Raw genomic sequence first — 20,572 nt, forward strand, 5'->3', positions numbered from 1 at the left:
GTTCAAGTGTCTACTCGAGTGACTCAGTGTCAAATTTTGTTTATGAATTGTTCCTCTGATATCTCATGAGAGGGGCTATGATATTAACAGTGGGATCGAAATAGTTGTGGGTCACAATGTGCTCAAGTGAGAAAGAATAAACTGACCATTCTTAAATATTCATTTTTAAACCATGGAAATAAAATTAATGTTTGGAAAATATACAACTTGTCATGTATTAAGAAGATCAGAAATAGGAATGGGAATAGGTAATTGACTGTTGAGATGCTCTGTCTTTCATCACCATCCATGGCTGATCATTTATCTGAATTCTCTTTCCTGCCCGTTTTGTTTTCCATGTCTTCACCTGATGAAGAGGCTACGCTCCAAGCGGGTGCGATTTCAAACAGACGTGTTGGACTATAGTTGTGTGACTTATGACTGAAAAAAATTGAGTATGTTATTACACACACTGGAGCAGTGGGATTTAAACCTGAGCCTCAGGGCTCTGTGGGAGACTACAGCTGCATCACAAAACAAACCTCTGTAGTAAATAGGTCCTCTTCTGTTGAATGAGAGGAAACACCTTCCCCCTCAACATGAGACATGACCACTGTACCCCCACAGGCCATTACAGTAAATTGAGTCCATCTCCTGTTGAATGAATGAGTGAGAACACCTTCCTCCTGAACCCCTCGAGCCCATTGTAGTAAAGGGGCGGGGACAGTGAGGGGCCTGCGAACCTCTCCACCAATCCCAAAGGCTGCGGTCGGTGCGGACGAATCGGAGAGCGACATTCCGGGTTGTGGCTTCCTTTTTAAATGCAAAGCCGGCCGCCATTGGTCAGGTGGAGTAAGGTGCGCTCTGATTGGAGGGAGCGCGGATGACGCGAGTCACTGAAGGAGGAGACGGAAAGAAGAAGAAAAACAAAGATGGCGGCGCGAGGTTGCGGTTTTCTCATCGACTCAGCGGGCGGTTTCTGACGGAGGGAGGGGGGCAGACAGGCATCGTTTACCTCAGAAAATACCTTTAAAACACATTTCAAATTAAAGCCGGAACTTTTCAAACAAAAGTTGTGAAGAAAAGGAGACAGTCCCCGGTGGGGTTTATTGTTTATTTTTGTATAATTTCCGGGGCCCGGGAAGGGGGAGGTGACGGTTACCGGGTGAACGAGAAAACAAATTAAAAATGTCGGCGGTGGAGGAGAGAGAGCCGGCGCCCGCGGCTTCTTCGGCGGCGGCCGGAGCCCAGGAGCTCAACAACCCCCCGGAGCTGGAGGAAGGTCCGAGCTCCAAGAAGCGGGGGGTCCGGCTGGAGGCTGGATTTGCTCAAGGCTTGTATCTATTAACTTATTTAAATGGTACCTACTGTATGGGGCTATGGTTTACATTAAAACCGGAGGATCATGTCAGAGTGTTTGTTTATATTGAGCAGTTGTAGTTGGTAAAATACACTCCCTGGAGGAGCACCTTCTATGATGCTGCATTTCTTACCTTCTGCCCTTCCCCCATTTGTTATCTCACATCTTAATTTTACATTTTATTTGGTCAAATTTAATTTCACATTAATCAGCCTTGGTATTCACTGTATATTATTAATTAATCTGTTGGATTGTTGTAAAACAAAATTAATGGTGTAATTTCATTTATGACGTCTGAGTTTGACATTGAATGTGCAGGTGTGAATACCAGTAAGTTGTAAAAATAAATCAAGAGCTTGTCCTTTTTTAACAAAAAGAGAAGTTTAATGATATTATTGACATTGTCTCCTTTGAGCATGATGATTCAAGTCTGACCAACAAACCATTTCATGCAGTCAATTAAAGTCTAACTAAAGTTTAATTAAAGTCTAAGAAAATAATTCTGGCAGGCTAAGATTTATACAACCCAAAATACGATTGATTATCTTGTGTATTCCTACCTTTAAGCCGTATTGGAAGGCAATGCGTGGCAGTTTGAGACTGAAACATGGCTGGAAAGAATGTGGATTGATGAGGAAAATCAAATGGCAGAGTCTGGGGCCACAATCTATCAGTCTGGCTTGATTGCATGAGTGGTGGTTCTTCAGAAGCACCTTCCAAGCCATGAGCTCAACCACCAAGAACAGACAAGTGTGAACACAGGATTCCGACTGCAAGATATATCGCATTACTTCTGTTATTGACCAAAATGCTGGAACTCACTCCTGAACATTGTTGCAATCCACATCATATTTGTGAAGCAATTTAAGAGGCAGATCAGCACACTTTTCAAGGTCAGTTTGGGAAGAGTTATCGGCACAGCCAATGATATTCACATCTCGTGAAATAGTAAGCAAAGAGCCCAGGGTGATTGATGAGGAAAGTCAAAGTGGCAGAGTCTGGGGCCACAATCTATCAGTCTGGCTTGATTGCATGAGTGGTGGTTCTTCAAAACCACCTTCCAAGCCATGACCTCAACCACCAAGAACAAACAAGTGTGAGCACAGCATTCCGACTGCGGAATATATCGCATTACTTCTGTTATTGACCAAAATGCTAGAACTCACTCCTGAACATTGTGGTAGTCCACGTCATATTTGTGAAGCAATTTAAGAGGCAGCTCAACACCACCTTTTCGAGGACAATTTGGGAAGAGTTGTTGGCACAGTCAATGATATTCACATCTCATGAAATAATCAAAGAGTCCAGGGTGTTGGAGACTGTATGTTAGCATGGAAAGAGGATTGGCTAACTACCACAGTTGTGGTAAGGAGCATGATCAGGATGGCAACTTGTAACTAGTGGTGTACCACAGGGATCAGCGCTGGGGCCAACATTATTTGCAATATATATGTAAGAATTACTTGGATAAGTAAAGTGAACGTACTATTGCTAAGTTTGCAGAAGAGATAGTTGATGTGAAAGCAGGTGGTGAGGATGACATTAGATATCTGGAGAGGGATATAGACAGGTTAAGCAAATGAGCGAAAGCTTGGCAGATGGGAAAATGAGGTAATGCAGTTTGTCAGGAGGTGAAGAACTGAATATTAAATGGAGAAAAGTTTAGAATTAGAGGGATTTGGAATCACGTCCACGAATGTCTTCATCCACTTTCAGTGAGTAATAGGGGGGCAAATGGGAGGTTGGCCTTTTCAATAGAGTTTAAATGTAGGAAGGTTATAGTAAACCTATTTAAGGTCTTAGTCAGGCCACAACTGAATACTGTGAACAGTTTAGGGCCCTTTACCTGAGGAAGGATATATTGGTATTGGAGGCAGTCCAGAGAAAGTTGACCATGATGATATCAGGTATGGAAAGAATGTCTTATGAGGAGAACTGAACAGTTTGGGCCTGGGCTTATTAGAAGTTAGAAGAATTAGAGGTAACTTATTGTCATGTCCAAGATTCTGAGGAGACTTGACAGGCTAGATGTGGAAAAGTGAGTGAGTCTGGGACCAGAGGAAGTAACTTCGAAATAAGAGATTGCATTTTTAGGACAGATTGGGATTTCTCCTGAGGGCAGTAATCTGTGGAACTTGATATGACAGAGTGCTGTTGAGCCTGGGTTGCATTCAAGGCTGAGATAGTTGTTTTTTTATATCAGTAAGTGAATTGAGGATTATGGGACAATGGCAGGAAAGTGGAGTAAATGTTTGCCAGAATAATCATGATCTGAATAAATGGCAGAGTCAACTCAATGGGCTGAATTGAATAGTAAATAGTAATGAGGAAAAGGATACAACTGGCAATTACAGACCAGTCAGTGTTGGGAAGCCTAGAGATTGTAGGGAGTTGGTGGCATTTGGGCATTGTTACTGGATTTAACATCTGGAGTTTCAAATTGATACTGCTATGGCCCCGATGCAATTTGAAATCAATTTATGTATCTGGAATATAAAGCTTATCGCTGCTTTGGTGATCTTATCAATTGTCATAAGTACCTATCTTGTTCACTAATAACCTTTTTTTAAAGGAAGGAAATCTTCAGTCCTTTCCCAGTTTGGTGAATGTGTCACTCTTGATCAAAAGTCATGTGGTTGACTCTTAACTGCCCTCTGAATTGGCACTTGGTTTGTTTTGGGAGACAAAGTGTCACGTTCCATGAATGACTAAAGAAAAATATTCAGGACAAGATTGTCACTGTCAGTGAAGGGAAGATTGTGATCTAGTGATACTGGTTAAGTAGCCCAGAGATCTGTCTTCTGAGAACAAAAATTAAAATCCCATCATGGATGCTAGTGGACTTTAATTTCAATGAATAAAAAGATCTGGAAGTGAGAGTTTGTCTCAGTATTGGCAACCAGGAAACCATTATTGGCTAAGACAATGAATTACAGATGTTGGAGATCAGCAACAAAAGGCACAATTGCTGGGGAATCACAGCAGGTCTGGCAGCATCTGTGGAAAGAAAACAGTTTAGTGTTTTGAATCCAGCCTAATTTTGAAGGGCCACCGGACTCAAAACAGTAACACTGTCGTCTCCTCATAGATGCTGCCAGAACTGTTGCTTTTGTCCAATCATTACTGATTGTCGTGAAAGTGTTCTTTAAGGGAGGGAAATCTACCATTCAAAACCCTACGCACGTCTGTGCACGCTCACATCATGTGACTCCAGACCTACTACAATGTGGTTGACACTCAACTGCCTTCTAGCGTGTAGCCAATTGCTTGGTCCAAAGGCCACGAGGGATGGTGAGCAAATGTTGGACGTGCAAGCAACAATTGCATCCCTCAAAATATTTTCATATATATTATAAAACATAGATTAATGAAGGACAACCAAAATAAACTGCTATGGGAAAGTCATGCCCAACTAACTTGATTTGCTTGTAGTTATAAATATTGTTTTAAAATCCTCTTCAGAGAGGACATTGATTCCATCATTGTTGCAATACTGCATGCAATTCTGTGCTTTCTGCTACAGGAAGGGTGTTGTGAAACTTGAAAGGGTTCAGAAAACATTTACAAGGATGCTGCCGGGGTGGGACGGTTTGAGCTACAGGAAGAGGCTGAATAGACTGGGGCTATTTTTCCTGGAGCTTTGGAGGCTGAGGGGTGACATTTCAGACATTTATTAAAATCATGAGGAGCATGGGTAGGGTAAATAGGCAAGGTCTTTTCCCTTGGGGTGGGGGAGTCCAAAATTAGAGGGCATAGGTTTAAGGTTAATGGCAAATGGAGATTAATATAGATAAGTGTGAGGTCTTACATTTTGTATAGTCAAATCAAGGTAGGAATTTCATGGTGAATGGCAGGACCTTAAGGAGTGTAGTGGAACAGAAGGATCTTGGAGTACAGGTTCACAGTTCTCTGAAAATGGAGTCACAGGTAGAAATTTTTTGGCACACTGGCCTTCATCAGTCATGGCATTCAGTATAAAATACCAAATTAGAGTCAAGTTAAGCACACATACCAACAGCCACCGAATCTGTTTCATATGCAGTATTTGAAACCAAGAGATGTAGGGGTGCAGGTTCATAGCTCCTAGAAAGTGGAGTCATGGGTAGATAGGGCGGTGAAGAAGACTTTCGGCATGCTTGCTTTCATCAGTCAGAGCACTGAGTACAGCAGTTGGGATGAATTGTTGCAGCTGTCACAGATTCCACACAACAACACAAGATGGGACCCTGTCCTCCCCTGACTGACTGTCCCTTTGCATATCAGGGGGAAGACCCCCTTTAATTGTGATAATCAGGAAACATGCCATCCTTCAAAAAAAGGGCTGTGTTCACAAATATTTGGACAGAGGAAGGAAGTTGCAGTCTGGGTGAAGATCAATCTTCATTCAGAGAGAGAGGAAGAGCAGCAGCAGCTTCAGAAGTTCATGGTCCAACTTCTGAAAGGACCTTGTCTGATTTGCAGTTGTTTCTGGGCTTGTAATATCATACTGCAGCATATTGTAGATCTTCAGTAAGAGTGTCAATACTGCACTACAGAGGTCCATTTAGCAACTTGAGTCCATATGAACTCTTCGTGGAGGTATGCAGTCTGCCCCATAACCATGTTGGTTTACAGTTACATATAGATCTACACAAAGATCTTTGGGATTGAGAGGAAAGAATGTTCCACAGTAACTAGAATTACGTTCATATTTTCTATCATGGACTGACTGTGATGACCTTTGCAATCACTTCACAGGAATATTACGGGAGAAGAATTTGGCGGCAGAAATCTCAGACCAAACCTCACATCAAAGTCTGACAGTCACTTGATTCACAAGGACGTGGATATTGATGGCCTTGTAAACAAAGGGGAGAAGGTCTGTCTGCTTTGTTAGGTTTTAAACGTCAGTGTGACTGGAAACTCAGAGTCTCCCATACCCACACACCAGAGTAGTGACTGGAACAAGCTTTACAGACTGAATGAGAGTGTTCCAATTATCAGCGGGTTCTTCAGTAACACCACATACAGGCTGTGAGCGTGAGCGAGTTTTCAACTGATTGTTAAGGTCTGAGACAGATGAGGGCACCTGCACCATGGAGAAACCGTGGAAATGTGGGGAGTGTGGGAATGGTTTCCCTTTGCCATCTGCGCTGGAGATTTATCGGCGTTTGCACATGGGGCAGTGACTGTTCACCTGCACTCAGTGCAGGAAAGGCTTCACTCAGTTACACCACCCCCTGGCCCACCAGTGTGTCCACACCAGCAAGAACCCGTTCATCTGCCCCGTGTGTGGGCAGGGCTTCACTAGTCACACCACCTGCTGCTGCACCAGCGGATCCACACCGGGGAGAAACCGTTTTCCTGCTCCGTGTACAGAAAGGGCTACACCCGGTCGTATCACCTGCTGCTCACCTTCTGCATCCACACTGGGGAGAAGCCATTCACCTGTCCCATGTGGAGCAATGACTTGTGCGATTCCTCCACCCTGCGCAAACACCAGCACATCCACACCAAGGAGAGGCCATTCACCTGTCCAGTGTGTGGGAAGGGCTTCACCCAGTCGTGCAACTTGTGGAGACACCAGCAACTTCACAATTGAGATGGCGCAGGGATTCGGGTTGGATTCTGCTGTTACCATTGCTGACAGTCACATCTTGAACCCTGTTTAGTGGGTGAAGTGGGAAGGGTAAGGGGTTCCTTTATGCTGACTGGCTGTGCTCTCACCCACTTTACTTCTAGTGGGGGCTGACGCTCTCTGAACCTGGGATTGCACCTTCCCTACGGAAACAGTCCACAGAAGCGGCTGAAGTGCAGGTCGATCTGAAATAGATACATTTGTCTCTGTCCCATTCAGTCTCCAGCACAGTCGATCCAATTGGCCTCTGTCAGTGTTTATGCTCCACCTGAGCCTCCACCCGCCCCTTCATCAGCATACAGGTATCGCCTGCTTTTAGAAAGTTCACTTTACCCCCTACCCCCTCCCCACCCAAGCCTGTGCCAATTCTTAATCCTAACTTAGACCTTTCTATTTATTGCCGATGCGTGGTTTCTGTCCCTGTATTCACCTCCCATTCATGTGTCTATCCAGATACACCTTAAGTGTTGCTAACGTGCCTCTTTCCACTACATCCACTGGCAGTGAATTCCAGGCATCCACCTTCCAACTGTGTGAAAAATCTTCCCTTTCAATTCTCCCCCAGACTGTCCCCCTCTCACCTTGAACCTGTGCCCTCTTGTAGTTGACTTTTCCACCCTGAGTATCTAACAGACTATCTGGCCCAACACCAAACATCCAAAGAATAATCCGCACAGAACCATTTCCCTACCCCTATTACTCGACATTTACCCCCTGACTAATGTACCTAAATTTCACATTCCTGAACACTGTGGGACAATTTAAGCATAGACAATCCAACTTAACCTACACATTTGGATTGTGAGAGGAAACCGGAGGAAAGCCATATCGACACAGGGAGAATGTGCAAACTCCACACAGACAGTCACCTGAGACTGAAATCGAACCAGTTTCCCTGGCACTGTGACACATCAGTGCTAATGATTGAGCCACCATGCCGCCCCCGTCCAGCCAATCTGTGTGTCTCATCATTTTGTTGAGGTCATCCCTCCACCTCCATCTTTACAGTGAAAATAATCCAGGTTTATCCCATCTCTTCTCATAATGAGACCTCCAGACCAGGCAACATCCCAGTGAACCTTCTCTATACCCTCTCCCCAGAGCATCCACGTCCTTCCAGTAGTGTGGCGACCAGAACTGCACGCAATATTCTGAATGTGACCGGAATAAATAGCTGTAACATAACTCGCTAACTCTTACACTCAACACAAACGTGGTATGTGCCTTCTTGATCACGTTACCCGCCTGTGTTGCCACTTTTGGAGATCTATATAGTCAGATCCCTCTCTATGCTAGTGTTTCTATGTGGTCTGAAATTTATCGTACAATTCGTGTATTTCCTGTGTGTCTGTATCCAGCTTCACCTTAATTGTAATCCCCTCTTTATCTCTTTTCCCCCATCCTCACCCCTCCACACATCAGCATATCATAAGGCTATAGCAGCAGAAATTATGCCATTCAGCCCATTGAGTCTGCTCCACCATTCAATCATGGCTGATAAGTTTCTCAACCCCATTCTCCCCGTAACCTTTGATCCTCTTGATACTCAAGAACCTAGTTATCCTATCTTAAATATATTCAATGATCTGGCCTCCTCAGCCTTCTGGGACAGTGAATTCCATAGATACACCACTCTCTTTCTGAAGTTTCCTTATCTCTGTTCTGAAAGGTCTTCCCTTTACTTGAAGGCTGAGGAGGAGGCAGAGAGGAGCATGGTGTGCACCTGTAAACTCCAGAACTTCCCCAACTTCACAAGTCAACAATAACGCTTTCTGGACCAAGAAACGAAAGGGCTGACGAGAAACTGTGACACCACAGGAAGTGAAATTAGGCCATTCAGCCCATTGAGTCTGCTCCACCATTCACTCATTCTTGAGTATCAAGGGGCTCAAAGGTTACAGGGAAAATGGGGTTAAGAAACATATCAGCCATGATTGAATGGCAGAGCAGAATCAATATGATAAATGACTTGTTAACCATCCCTGGGAAGAAGGAGGCAACACAGTCTCTCCAAGATCTCAAACCGAAACGTCCAAAGAGTGGCACATTGCCCTTTAATCTGTAAAGTCAGTGTGATAAGTGGTGTAACCTGCTGTAGTGTTAAATGTAAGTCCCTGACACTTTAAAATCAACAATCAGCAATTTATTGAACCAACTCTCACGGTGAACAAATGAACGAAACTACTAACAAACTGAATAAATCCTTCTTAACTACTGAGTATTCTGGAATAAATCAAGATTCTTCTGGTATGCTGTTCCAATCAATACATGTCCCACTCAAATAACACAAAATAGAATTTAATCTCTCAGATTACAACCAGGTTATGTGTCTTCCGGAATATTCTGTGCCATCTTCTGTCGGGGTTGCCTCCTCCGATTCCTCTCAGGAACCCCTTCTTTATTTTTCTAAATGATGCTTTCTCTAATACACAGATGACTGAGAGCACCAATTCTTTATGATAGGATTGGTCCTGTTGTCAAAACTTTAGGATTTCAATTTAATAAGTTTTTGGTAGCCAATGGGGCTGATTTAAATTGATTGGTGAAATTGAAAACCTGTTGTCTTGTCCTGCTAACTGTACAGCCCTTTGATACAAATGTTTCAGTTCAGGTGCTTTCTGTTGTGATGATGCTGCTCCTTTTAAGAAGATTATGTTGTTCTTGGTTTATTTTCAGGAGGGGTTGTAAAAGGCAGAGCTTCTCATTCGTCTAGGATTAAGGATTTCGCTAATGGTTAACAGATACTGGCTAAGGCAACAATCAAAGAAAAGGGTTTGACATTTTATTTTCTAAAACACTTCTACAATGAAAGGGCAGTTGTCCCATTCTTTTCCCCTGGTTTGGGTTTTAGCAGGCAGTCTGTCTGAAGCTGCTGCAGGAAGAGATGTTTCCTGATTCAACAGATGTTTCTGGCTGACTCTGAAGCTTCAGGGAAAATAGTACCAGCGTATTCAGCCTCTCCCTGTAGCTCAAACCTTGCAGCCCTGGCAACATCCTTCCAAACATTTTCTGAACCCTTTCAAGTTTCACAATGTCTTAAAAAGATGTCAACTTTGCTCGACTACTGTGGGAGAATTTTCTGCATGATGCGTTCTGTCTGAAAGAGCCCTCCCCTGTGCTGTGACAGAGCTGCAGTGACTTTCAAAAGCCTGACAAATGCTGTTATCAGTCAAAGATTCAGTGGGAGAAGCTTCTCAATCACATCTGTAATTGGAGAAAGTGTTTTTAATAATGAGACATGAATAAAGGATGCATTAATTTTTTGTTCTAAAGATTTACTCATACATCTCAAAACAGAGCATATGAACCCGGTCACAAGAAGTCTACGGGAATATAAGACACCACTGCCTATTTACTGACCAGGACCGACTTTACACAGAAAACATGGACATTTTAAATGAATGGGGTGCCATTCGTTTTACAATCAGGTGAACTTAAGAGGCACAGCATTGGCTTAGAAATGAGAGATCCTTGACACACACACAGCCAAAATCATCACTGCCATTATTATCTAATCAGAATTTAGGCTGGAGAGGCTGGGATGTTTTTTCACTGGAGCAGAGGAAGTTGAGGCAATATTTTCAAACCAAGAGCGGTAGAGATGGCTTAATGGTAGCTGTCTCTTCCCTAGGGGGAGGATTTCAAGACCAAGGATGCGTTTTTATGGTGAGAGGAGAAATATGGAAGAAAAGATGTGGGGCAAAATATTTACAGAGTGTAGTTCGCCTGGGGAAACAGCTGCCAGTGGAAGTGGTTGAAGTAGGTACATTAACAACATTGAAAAGGCGTTTCAACAAATACATGGATAGGAAAGCTTTAGAAGGATATGGGCCAAGTGCAGGGAAATGAGGTTAGTGTTGACAAACATTTTGGTCAGCATGGACCGGTATGGGCTGAAGGGCCTGTCTCTGTGCTATAGTAATCGATGACTGGTGTCTCTTTGTCACTCTGACAGTGTTGAGTTTCCACATGAACCAGGAAAAAGTGAGGACCGAAAATGCTGAAGATCAGAGTTGAGAGTGTGATGCTGGAAAAGCTCAGCAGGTCAGGCAGCACCCGAGGAGCAGAAGGATCGATGGTTCAGTCATAAGGACATCCAGATGAATATCTCACTAAATCATGCTGAATAAAATCTGATCTCATTCGTCAACTCTGATGCAGAGGTGCTGGGGGTGGACAGGTCAGAAGTCACACAACACTAGGTGACAATCCCAATAGATAGATTTGAACTCACGAGCTTTCGAAGCTCTGTTCCTTCATCAGGTGAAGTGATGAAGGAGCAGCACTGATGAAGGAGAAATGCTCCCAAAGCTTGGGATTTCAAATAAACCTGTTGGACTGTAACCTGGGGTTGTGTGACTTCTGACTTCTTCAACTGCGCATTCATGTTGAACTTGATGGGATACTTTATCCAACTCGGCGTAGTTAAATCATATCGCTTGGAGGGGTTCATTTGAAACCTTCCCAGAGGTGAATTCAACAAGATTGAATTATTCAAAGTTACTCAATTCTAAACTTACATCAGGACCGGTCGTCAGAGAGGTACAGCACGGAAACAGATCCTTCAGTCCAATTCGTCCATGCTGACCAGATATTCTAAATTAATCTAGTCCCATTTGCCAGCACTTGGCCCAAATCCCTCTAACCCTTTTTATTCATGTCCCCAACCAAATATCTTTTAAATTCTGGAATTCTACCAGCCTCCTCCACTTCCTCTGGCAGCTTATTCCATACATGCACCACATTCTGCATGAAAAGTTTTCCCTTTAGGTCCCTTTTAAATCTTTCCCCTCTCACTCTAAACCTATGCCCTCTAGTTCTAACAACATCCTGATAAATCATTTCTGATGGAGATGTCAACGTTTCGGGTAGAACCCTTCTTCAGTCCTGAGGGATAATATCTGAAATGCTGACTTCTCCACGTCCTGTTGTGCCCAGCCTCCTGTTTGTCTATTTTAGATTCCAGCATCTGCAGTTTTTTATTTTGTCTCTAACAAATGGTGGAGCAGATTCGATGGGTCAAAATAGCCGAACTTCTGCTCCAATGGTCTTGTGGTCTTAGGATTTTGCGGGTCCTAGGCTCAATGAGCAGCAGCGCCCACTGGAAGCAATGTTCACAGAATCATGGAGTCCCTGCAGTGTGGAAATGGGCCCTTCTGCCCAACAGGTTCAGAGCGACCCTTTGAAGAGTAACTCACCCAGACACATTCTCCTACCCTATCACTCTGCACTTACCCCTAACTAATGCACCACACCTACACACCCTGAACACTATGGGACTATTTAGCTTGGCCAATTCGCCCAAATATGCGCATGTTTGGACTTTGGGAAGACACTGCAGCATGCGGAGGAAATGCACACAGACACTGGTGGCCAGGGCGGGGGAGGAATACGTACAAACTCCACACAGACAGTCACCCTGAGGATGAAATCTGCGTCCCGGGTGTTATGAGGCAGCAGTGCTAACCAATGAGCCACCACCACTCCCAACCCCCCCCTCCCCCCCCCCCAAGTAGAAAACAAAAAAACCTATCAGCTCTCCCACTGCACCCACTATCAGAAAGGGCAGGACGTTCAGTCCTGGGGATGACCCTCAGCAGTGTTACCGGCAGAATCGGATTGTTGGGAGCATTGGTGCCTCCCCTGGTGCTTGTTCAAGCTGCAGGACATTGTGAACTTCTGCCCACATTCAGGGCAGGCAAACGGCCTCTCCCCAGTGTGGACCTGCTGGTGCGTCAGTAGAGTGGAGGAGACAGCAAAGCCCTTCCCGCACTCGAGGCAGGTGAATGGCCTCTCCCCAGTGTGGACCCACTGATGTGTCAGCAGGTGGGAGGCCTGGGCAAAGCCCTTCCAGCACTCAGAGCAGCTGAAGGGCCTTTCCCCAGTGTGGACCCGCCGGTGCTTCAGCAGGTCGGAAGAGCGTGTAAAGCACTTCTCGCAGACAGAGCAGGTGAATGGCCTCTCGCCGGTGTGGACCCGCCGGTGGGCCAGCAGGTCAGAGGAATCGCTGAAGGCCTTCCCACATTTGGGGCAGGGGAAGGGCTTCTCACCGGTGTGGACCCGCCGGTGAATCACGAGGTGGGAGGAGCGAGTGAACACCTTCCCACAATCTGGGCAGCGGAAGGGCCTCTCCCCTGTGTGCACCCGCTGGTGCCTCATCAGGGCAGAGGAATCATTGAAGGCCTTCTCACACTTGAGGCAGCTGAAGGGCCTCTCCCCTGTGTGCACCCGTCGGTGCCTCAGCAGGGCAGAGGAATCACTGAAGGCCTTCTCGCACTCAGGACAGGAGAATGGCTTCTCCCTGGTGTGACTGTGCCGATGTGTCTCCAGGGCAGACGGGACACGGAAGCCTTTCCCGCAGTCGCCACACTTCCATGGTTTCTCCATCGCCGAAGCTACAGTTGCACAGAAACGCGTGTATGTCCCCTCCCTGCCTTGAATTCCTCTATCCAGCTAGATAACTGATTCAGGCTCCACACTCAGTGCGTTGCTGCAACAGTAGGGTCTCTCTTCCAGTCCCACTGATGCTGAAAACGTACTGAAACAGGAACCAATTGGATCATAGTTGAAAATTGTTGCAGTCCCGATGGAATGAGTGGCTCACAAATGCTGGAGAATCAGAGTCGAAAACTGCGGGTCAGGCAGCATCCGAAGAGCAGGAGAGTCAATGGTTCAGGCATAAGCCCTTCATGTCTTGATTTTGAAACTTCATCTTCAGATCTTCAAATACTCTGTAAAACGAGGTTACAAAAGTCAGCACTGTCAGCCCAGGGTAGAAATTCAGAACAAGCAATTCTACTTTCTACAGAACATTCTTTTCTTTTGTTATTCCACAAAACTGAAAGCACCATCCCACTCTCTCTCTCTCCCTCCCTCTGTTCTCACTCCATTCTAATTCTCCTGAAAGTGCTGAATCAGGATCTGACAGGGACAGAAGAGCAAAACAGTCATGACTGACATCTCTCTGAATTTTGGATACCTCCACCTGAAAATTAATATCTTCCACGACATTGGGATACAGTTGAGAGTGATTTTGGGAAGCAAAAATAAAGTGTGTACATTCAGGATGAACCTGCAATTCAGCTTCTTGACAAACAACCAAACGCAAAATGGTTAACGTGCACCCACGGGGGTGGGGGAGTTTTGGAATGAGACATCAAGGCAATGATACTAGAGAGAAACTAAACAGACTGAAGTGGCAAACCAGAGTCATCTAGATATACAGCACAGACAAAGGCCCTTTGGTCCAACTGGTCGATGCTGACCAGATATCCTCACCGAATCTAGTCTCATTTGCCAGCGTTTGGCCCATATCCTTCTAAACCTTTCCTATTCATATACCCATCCAGATGCCTTTAAATATGTTAGGATTATGCCAGCATCCACTACTTCCTCTGGCAGCTCTTTCCTTACATGCACCATCTTCTGCATGAATTGCCCCTTAGGTCCCTTTTAAATCTCCCCCACCGCCCCCAAACCTATTATTCATTAGTTCTGGATTTCCAGAGAAGTGACCTTGTCGATTTACCCTATCCATGCCTCTCTTGATTTTATAAAGAATGGAAGCATCAACGGCTCAGGGCGGGGATTGGCGGGGGGGGGGGAGGGGGGCGGGGTGGGATGCGGAAGGAAGCCGAATGTGCTGGAGCCAACGCGGAAGAAGAGGACACAAAACCTTGAAGTTGCAATGAGGAATACTGCATGTGCTGTACTTGTACCTGTTGATTTTATTTGTGGGAATCAAGTGTATTTTAAAAATAAAAACAAACAAGATATCTCCCCTTTCCCAATCTCCCAATGCTGTTCTGGACACAGAGTGAGAGAATTGGGAGCAGGAGGTGGCCATTTGGTCTTTTGACCCTGCACCAGCATTGAACAGATCATAACTGGATATGAATATACCTACAGCCAGGTGGATAAACTGAGATTTCTTTCACTGGAGCAGAGGAGATTGAGAGGTGAGGTTATAGAGGATTATAAAATCATGAGGGGTACAGATGAGGTGAACGGCAGGTGTCCTTTCCCTAGGGTGGGGCTTTCAAGATTCGGGAGTAAATTTTGAAGGGGAGAGGAGAAAGATTTTTAAAAAGACATGAAGACCTCCATTTTTTTCACACAGAGAGTGGATTTTGTGGATGGGTGTCCAGAGGAAGTAGTGGATGCAGGTACAGTTACAATGTTTAATAGACATTTGGATAAGCACATGAATAGGAAAAGTTCAGAGGGATATTGGTCAATCACTGGCAAATGGGACTAGTTGGGTTTGAGAACATAGTCAGCATAGACTAATTGGACCGAAGGGTCCATTTCTGTGCTGTATGACCCTGTAGCTGTGCTGTATGACCCTGTACTGGTCTTAAAACCATTTTCTTGGAAATCCAAGATGGCGGTGGTTTGAGTGGTCTGCTGTGCTGGGCTCTGTGCCATACCCCCGGCAATGTGGACCTTTACCCCCGCCCCCCCACCACCTCATTAACCATCTGTAAGAGAAAAATAATTGCTAATAGAAACTTACTGAACATCTGGAGCTGCTATAATTGTGGTTTGACAGCGTTAGGATCAGAATGAAAGCAAATGAAGGAAAGGGGCCGACAGGGGTGCAGCAGGCAGGGCCCTCCCCTACTGCATCGGGGGTGCCTCGAGCCATTGTTCAAACTCCCAGGGCAGTCCCTTTGGGTTTAATGGGGCAGCAGTAGTTACTCTCGGAGTTTGCCAAACTCTGAGATAAGATTGAAGCAGCGGTGGAACCACTACCTGCCACGCTGGAAAAGCATGAGCAGGAAATTCAAATGTTGGCCCGAAGAGAATAGGCAGCGGAGGAGAGGACCGTGGCATCGGAGACCGTGGCGGAGGTCTCAGGAGGAAGGATCTGAACGCTAGAAGACCAGGTTCGGGTCCTTCAGGAGCAAATGGATGACCTGGAAAACAAAAGTAGAAGAAAAATATTACAGCTCGCGGGTCTTCCGGAATGTAAGGAAGGTGAAAACCTCGTTGGATTTCTGGGGCTGGAGTCGGGTCTGTTGAGTGTGGGGCGGGCCCACCGGATCAAAATGCGGTCAGGGCTGGACCCGCGCCCCCGCACGGTCCTAGTGCAACTCCTGCATTATAAAGAAAAACAGTTAGTGATTGAAACAGCAAGAAGATTGGTAAGAGATCCAGAGGCCTTAATGCACAAAGGCTCAAGAATGATGTCTTTTCAGGGCTTCTCAGGAGCCTGGATTAAGAACAGAAGAGCATTTGATGAAGTTAAGAGAAAATTAAGGGATCTGAACATTCAATATTCCTTGAGGTACCTGGCCGTGGTGCATTTCTCTCATGGAGGGACGGTATATAGTTTTGATTCAGCAGAAAAGGCGAAGCGCTTTGTGAATTCTCTGAATTAAAGGACTCAGGTCGGGGTGAAGGCGGGACATCATGACAGACAATGCTACTTTTTGCCCCTTTTTGTTGTGGTTATCGGCTTTATATGTACTGCCTTAATGTAAAACTGGAATTATTTAGTAAAACGGTCAGTTAGGTCTTGTCTGGGGCCTTTTTTCACTGCTGTCCTTTTGTTTTTGGATTGAGGGTGGCTATATCTGTGGTTAAGATGTATGGAGAAGGCGTATGGGGAGATGGGCATCGATTGTTAACTCTCAGAATGTAAATAATATGTTTTTTTCAATCTGTGAATTGCCTGGCGCTTGGGGCACAACCTCAGCGGGAAGGAGCCGGGATGGTGGCAAGAGTACTGCTCACAATGTGGTCTCATCTACAATGGGGAAAATGAAGCCTAAAACTGGGTGACTGCTGCACAGAACATCTACGTTCTGCCCGCAAAAAGAACCTGAGCTTCCAGTTGCCTGCCAATTCCACACCCCACCCTGTTCCCTGGCCAACATCTCTGTCTCAGGTTTACTGTAGTGTTCCAGCGATGTTCAGCACCAGCAGAACGAAGAGCATCGAATATTTCACTTGGGGACCATACATCCTCCGGTCCCAATATCGAATTCAATAATTCTAGGGCCTGAAATCGTTAGTATCCTCGTCCCTTCCACACACACCAAGCCTTGTTATCACACAGTCTGTCATTACACACTACCTATTATTAGCCACGAACAGTCTCCATTCACCCTCCCACACAGATCGTTATCAACTCCCTTTCCTGTCCAACAGTTCTTCCCTCGCTTTGGGCTGTGTCCTGATCTATCATTTACTGCATCCGTCTTCCTCCCACAATATCTCCTGCATATAAACCAACGTTTTCCCAATCACCATCTGTTCTGTGGAAGGGTCACCGGCAACTCCTGTTTTTTTTGTTTCTGATATACAGCATCAGCAGTTCTTTCAGCTTTTTATTGAGGTAGAGTTGGAAATCGTTTCGAGAGACAGAAGGAGACGGGGGAGAGACAGAACAGACATGAACTGTTAATCTCCGTTGTTATTCAAAACGTAAAATCATTGCGGCGCGATCACTTTCCTTAAGCATGAATAAAGCTCACCAGTCGTTCATGAGCTTGTGGCGCAACGGTAGCGCGTCTGACTCCAGATCAGAAGGTTGCGTGTTCGAATCACGTCAGGCTCACTGACGTCGACTTCTTACATTTCAAATCAAGAAAGGAGCACGTTCACTCCGGATATCTGTTGAGCCAAGTCTTCTTTACGGAAACTTTCAATCACACGTGAAGCTTTGCTGTCAGTTTGATTTGTGAACACTGTGTCAGGGAGGTAGTGTGCCCATTGTTTGGGTAAATGCTCAGCTCCCCCAGTTCATCACGGGATTTAAACACAGCCGCCTCCCTCTGGGCAGCCGCTTCGTTCAGTCGGTGACAGCGCGGTGTGAATAACATAATACCGATATTTTTACAACATAATCCAGAGACTCCCAGCTTTATGTTTCAATCTATCAGGAGAGTGACAGCGAGTGCAGATAGAAATGTTTCCCACCAACAGCAAATTCTTTCCTCTCACTGGACACAGTTAAAATTATCGTTATTCAACAGAAGGAGCGGAAACTACAGTCTGACGGCCTCTCTCCACATTAACGGTGAGACTGAATTTTATAAACGGCGTCAGTAAAATCCAATGGCGGACACTGATTTGGTTCAATCGATTATTTTGCCAAGCGTAATTCATCAAGGGGTTGCTGCTGTGTGAAACTGCGTGAGGAATTAACGCAGGGCCTCCTGCGCATGGAACACACCACAACTGATGTGTTTCACCTTCACCAGTTTATTCCTATCTCGGAGAAGAGAGGTTTGATGATTCGGATCATAGCAGCCAGAAAGAGATCAAGAGAAGAGCACTCAGACCTTCACAAGCTTATCACCACAGCTGGGCCATCGTGGCCCGTGTATCAGTATGGGACAGTAATCTGCATCTACTGACTGGAAGCACAGCAAATTGGAGTGCAGGTGGGACTATCACAGGAGAAAACGGCTTCATCCTATCAACTGGAGTGGCTCCCAATGCGCAACTCCGCTCACCTCAACTGAATAACTGTCAACAAATTACTCAGTGATTCAAAGGAATACTCCGTTTTGAATCTGTATTGTGGCATGTACCTTCGAGAATGATGTCAAAACACCTTCATTGATGTGATGGAGTATCCTGTTGGGCAGAATATGTCCGTTGTCATATTTCCTATGTTCCATTGATCCAACTCCGGTTTCACTCAGAATCACAAAATGCGCAGACTGAGGCCATGCAGCCCACCTTAGATCTGCTGGTTCAACAATTACTTCACTTCCCCGCTTCCTGAAGTATCACCCTCAGAATTGAGCGTAATACAGGTGGAGGTTTCATTCAGACACGGATTGCGCGGGCGAAAAATCTGCAATACTTGTTCTCACTTTCAACACGTATTTCCCTTCGCCGTGTTCACTGCAATGGCAGCTCTGCGTCGTCCCTAATTCAGGCAGTCCGATCTTATTTAACGAAGCGGCTTTTGAGAAAATTCATCGGGCATTTTTGCTCAGGTCAATTTAAGGATTGATGGTTCGCCTGGGATCGGAACGCGGGAACTCTCACACGGCTGCATATGCTCGAAGACCCAAAGCTAGAATCATATCCTAGAGTAACGAGCCACCAGCCATGGGTACAGCCACCTCCCAAAGCAGCTGAGAACAGGAGAAGACCACTCAGACCTCCAAAAGCACGTAACTTGAATAGTGTGAGTTTCGCGACAGTATCGGTACGGGGCACTGAAACACTCAGGAAGCCGTTTGAAAGGCAAGATGCAGAACAGAGTACCATCACAAACGAAGGTCGTTCAAGGAGGCAGTGAACAAGAGCAGAGGATGGTTTCGATCCAACGACTTTTGGGTTATGGGCCCAGCACGCCCCCGCTGCGCCACTCGGCTCCTACTCTCGGCGCGCCGCTCCGCTCCAAAGGCCCCTTCAGCCTTTCGTCTGGCGCGTGGCATGCACGTTCGAGACTGATGTCAAAGATCTTCACTGCTGTCGTCTGATATGGTGTTGCGCAGACGTATGGAGGCTGTGTAAACATCAACTTTTTCTAACTTCCCACATTCTCTTGTGATTTCACTCTAAATAGACGCCATGCGGCCCACCTTCGCTCTGCTGGGTCGACACAGTAAGTACACGTGGGTCTCTATTCGTATCATTCTCTTGCCTTCTCCATGTAATTCTGCAGATTATTACTTTAAACATGATCACCGAATTCCCGTTTGCGTCTAATGAATCTGCCTCTTTGTCAGTGTCAGTTAGGGATTTACTGACCCCAACCACTCCCTGTACGAAAGCATTCTTCCTAATGTCACTTTCGGTTCTTTTCCTCATGCCTTTAAAACTCTGCCGAATCGTTGCCGATCCTTTCAGGCGTAGGAACATTTTGACTACATTACTTTCTCTGTCTAGACTTCGCATGACTTGAAAAGCTTCAATCGGGCCAGATTTCAAACTTCCGTACTCCGAAGAGAGCTGTCCCAAATTTCCAACCGACCCTCATCGCTGACATCCCTCAAACACTGCACGACTCACGTCAACTTATTCAACGCTACCTCCAATCATTTCACTTCGCTGCTTTCTGTCCCATTGGTCCTCCAGGGAGCCCAACCTCGTTTTACGAAGGTGCTTCTTGAGAAAATTAAACAAGCACTTTCGCGCGATTCACGAAACTCAGGCTCGTCCGGGATTTGAACCCGGGATCTCTCGCACGTCTGCGTCGACGAAGACCCAAAGCGAGAATCATACCCCTAGATCAACGAGCCACACGGTCGGCGCACCGGCGTCCCTGCCCCCGCCCTACCTCTTGAACCAGCTGAGTCTTGCTCAGAGTAAAGTTCCAGTTGACATTGAACAGGCTGGGGCTGTTTTCTCTGGAACGTCGGAGGTTGGAGGGTGACTTTATGGAGGTTTACAAAATTATGAGGGGCATGGATAGGATAAATAGGCAAAGTCTTTTCCCTGGGGTTGGGGAGTCAAGAACTAGAGGGCTTTAGGGTTTAGGTGAGAGGGGAAAGATAGAAAAGAGACCTAAGGGGCAACCTTTTCACGCCGAGGGTGGTGCGTGTATGGAATGGGCTGCCAGAGAAAGTGGCGGAGATTGGTACAATTGCAACATTTAAGAGGCGTTTGGATGGATATATGAATAGGAAGGGTTTGGAGGTATATGG

The 20,572-nt window shown here is 45.7% G+C and overlaps 1 long non-coding RNA gene and 2 other non-coding genes across 6 annotated transcripts in view; 2 read left to right on the forward strand and 1 right to left on the reverse strand.

Moving 5' to 3' along the window:
- LOC140460261 (uncharacterized) overlaps positions 1-12,001 on the forward strand; it is a 34,862-nt gene extending 22,861 nt beyond the window's left edge. For 2 of the 4 annotated variants that reach the window (XR_011953930.1, XR_011953932.1), the window contains exons 3-4: positions 356-2,232; positions 6,077-12,001. This is a non-coding gene — a long non-coding RNA (uncharacterized lncRNA). The remainder of the gene's footprint in view (positions 1-355; positions 2,233-6,076) is intronic. The other 2 variants (XR_011953931.1, XR_011953933.1) reach the window with 2 other exon arrangements.
- A 5,447-nt stretch (positions 12,002-17,448) lies between these two features.
- trnaw-cca (transfer RNA tryptophan (anticodon CCA)) lies at positions 17,449-17,520 on the forward strand. Its single transcript has one exon. It is a non-coding gene; the product is annotated as a tRNA-Trp (tRNA).
- A 2,557-nt stretch (positions 17,521-20,077) lies between these two features.
- On the reverse strand, positions 20,078-20,167 carry trnap-ugg (transfer RNA proline (anticodon UGG)). The gene is given in 2 exon segments: positions 20,078-20,113; positions 20,132-20,167. It is a non-coding gene; the product is annotated as a tRNA-Pro (tRNA).
- Positions 20,168-20,572: the final 405 nt, after the last annotated feature.

The sequence above is a fragment of the Chiloscyllium punctatum genome, chromosome 36 (genome assembly GCF_047496795.1).
Source record: "Chiloscyllium punctatum isolate Juve2018m chromosome 36, sChiPun1.3, whole genome shotgun sequence".
Classification (NCBI taxonomy): Eukaryota; Metazoa; Chordata; class Chondrichthyes; order Orectolobiformes; family Hemiscylliidae; genus Chiloscyllium; species Chiloscyllium punctatum.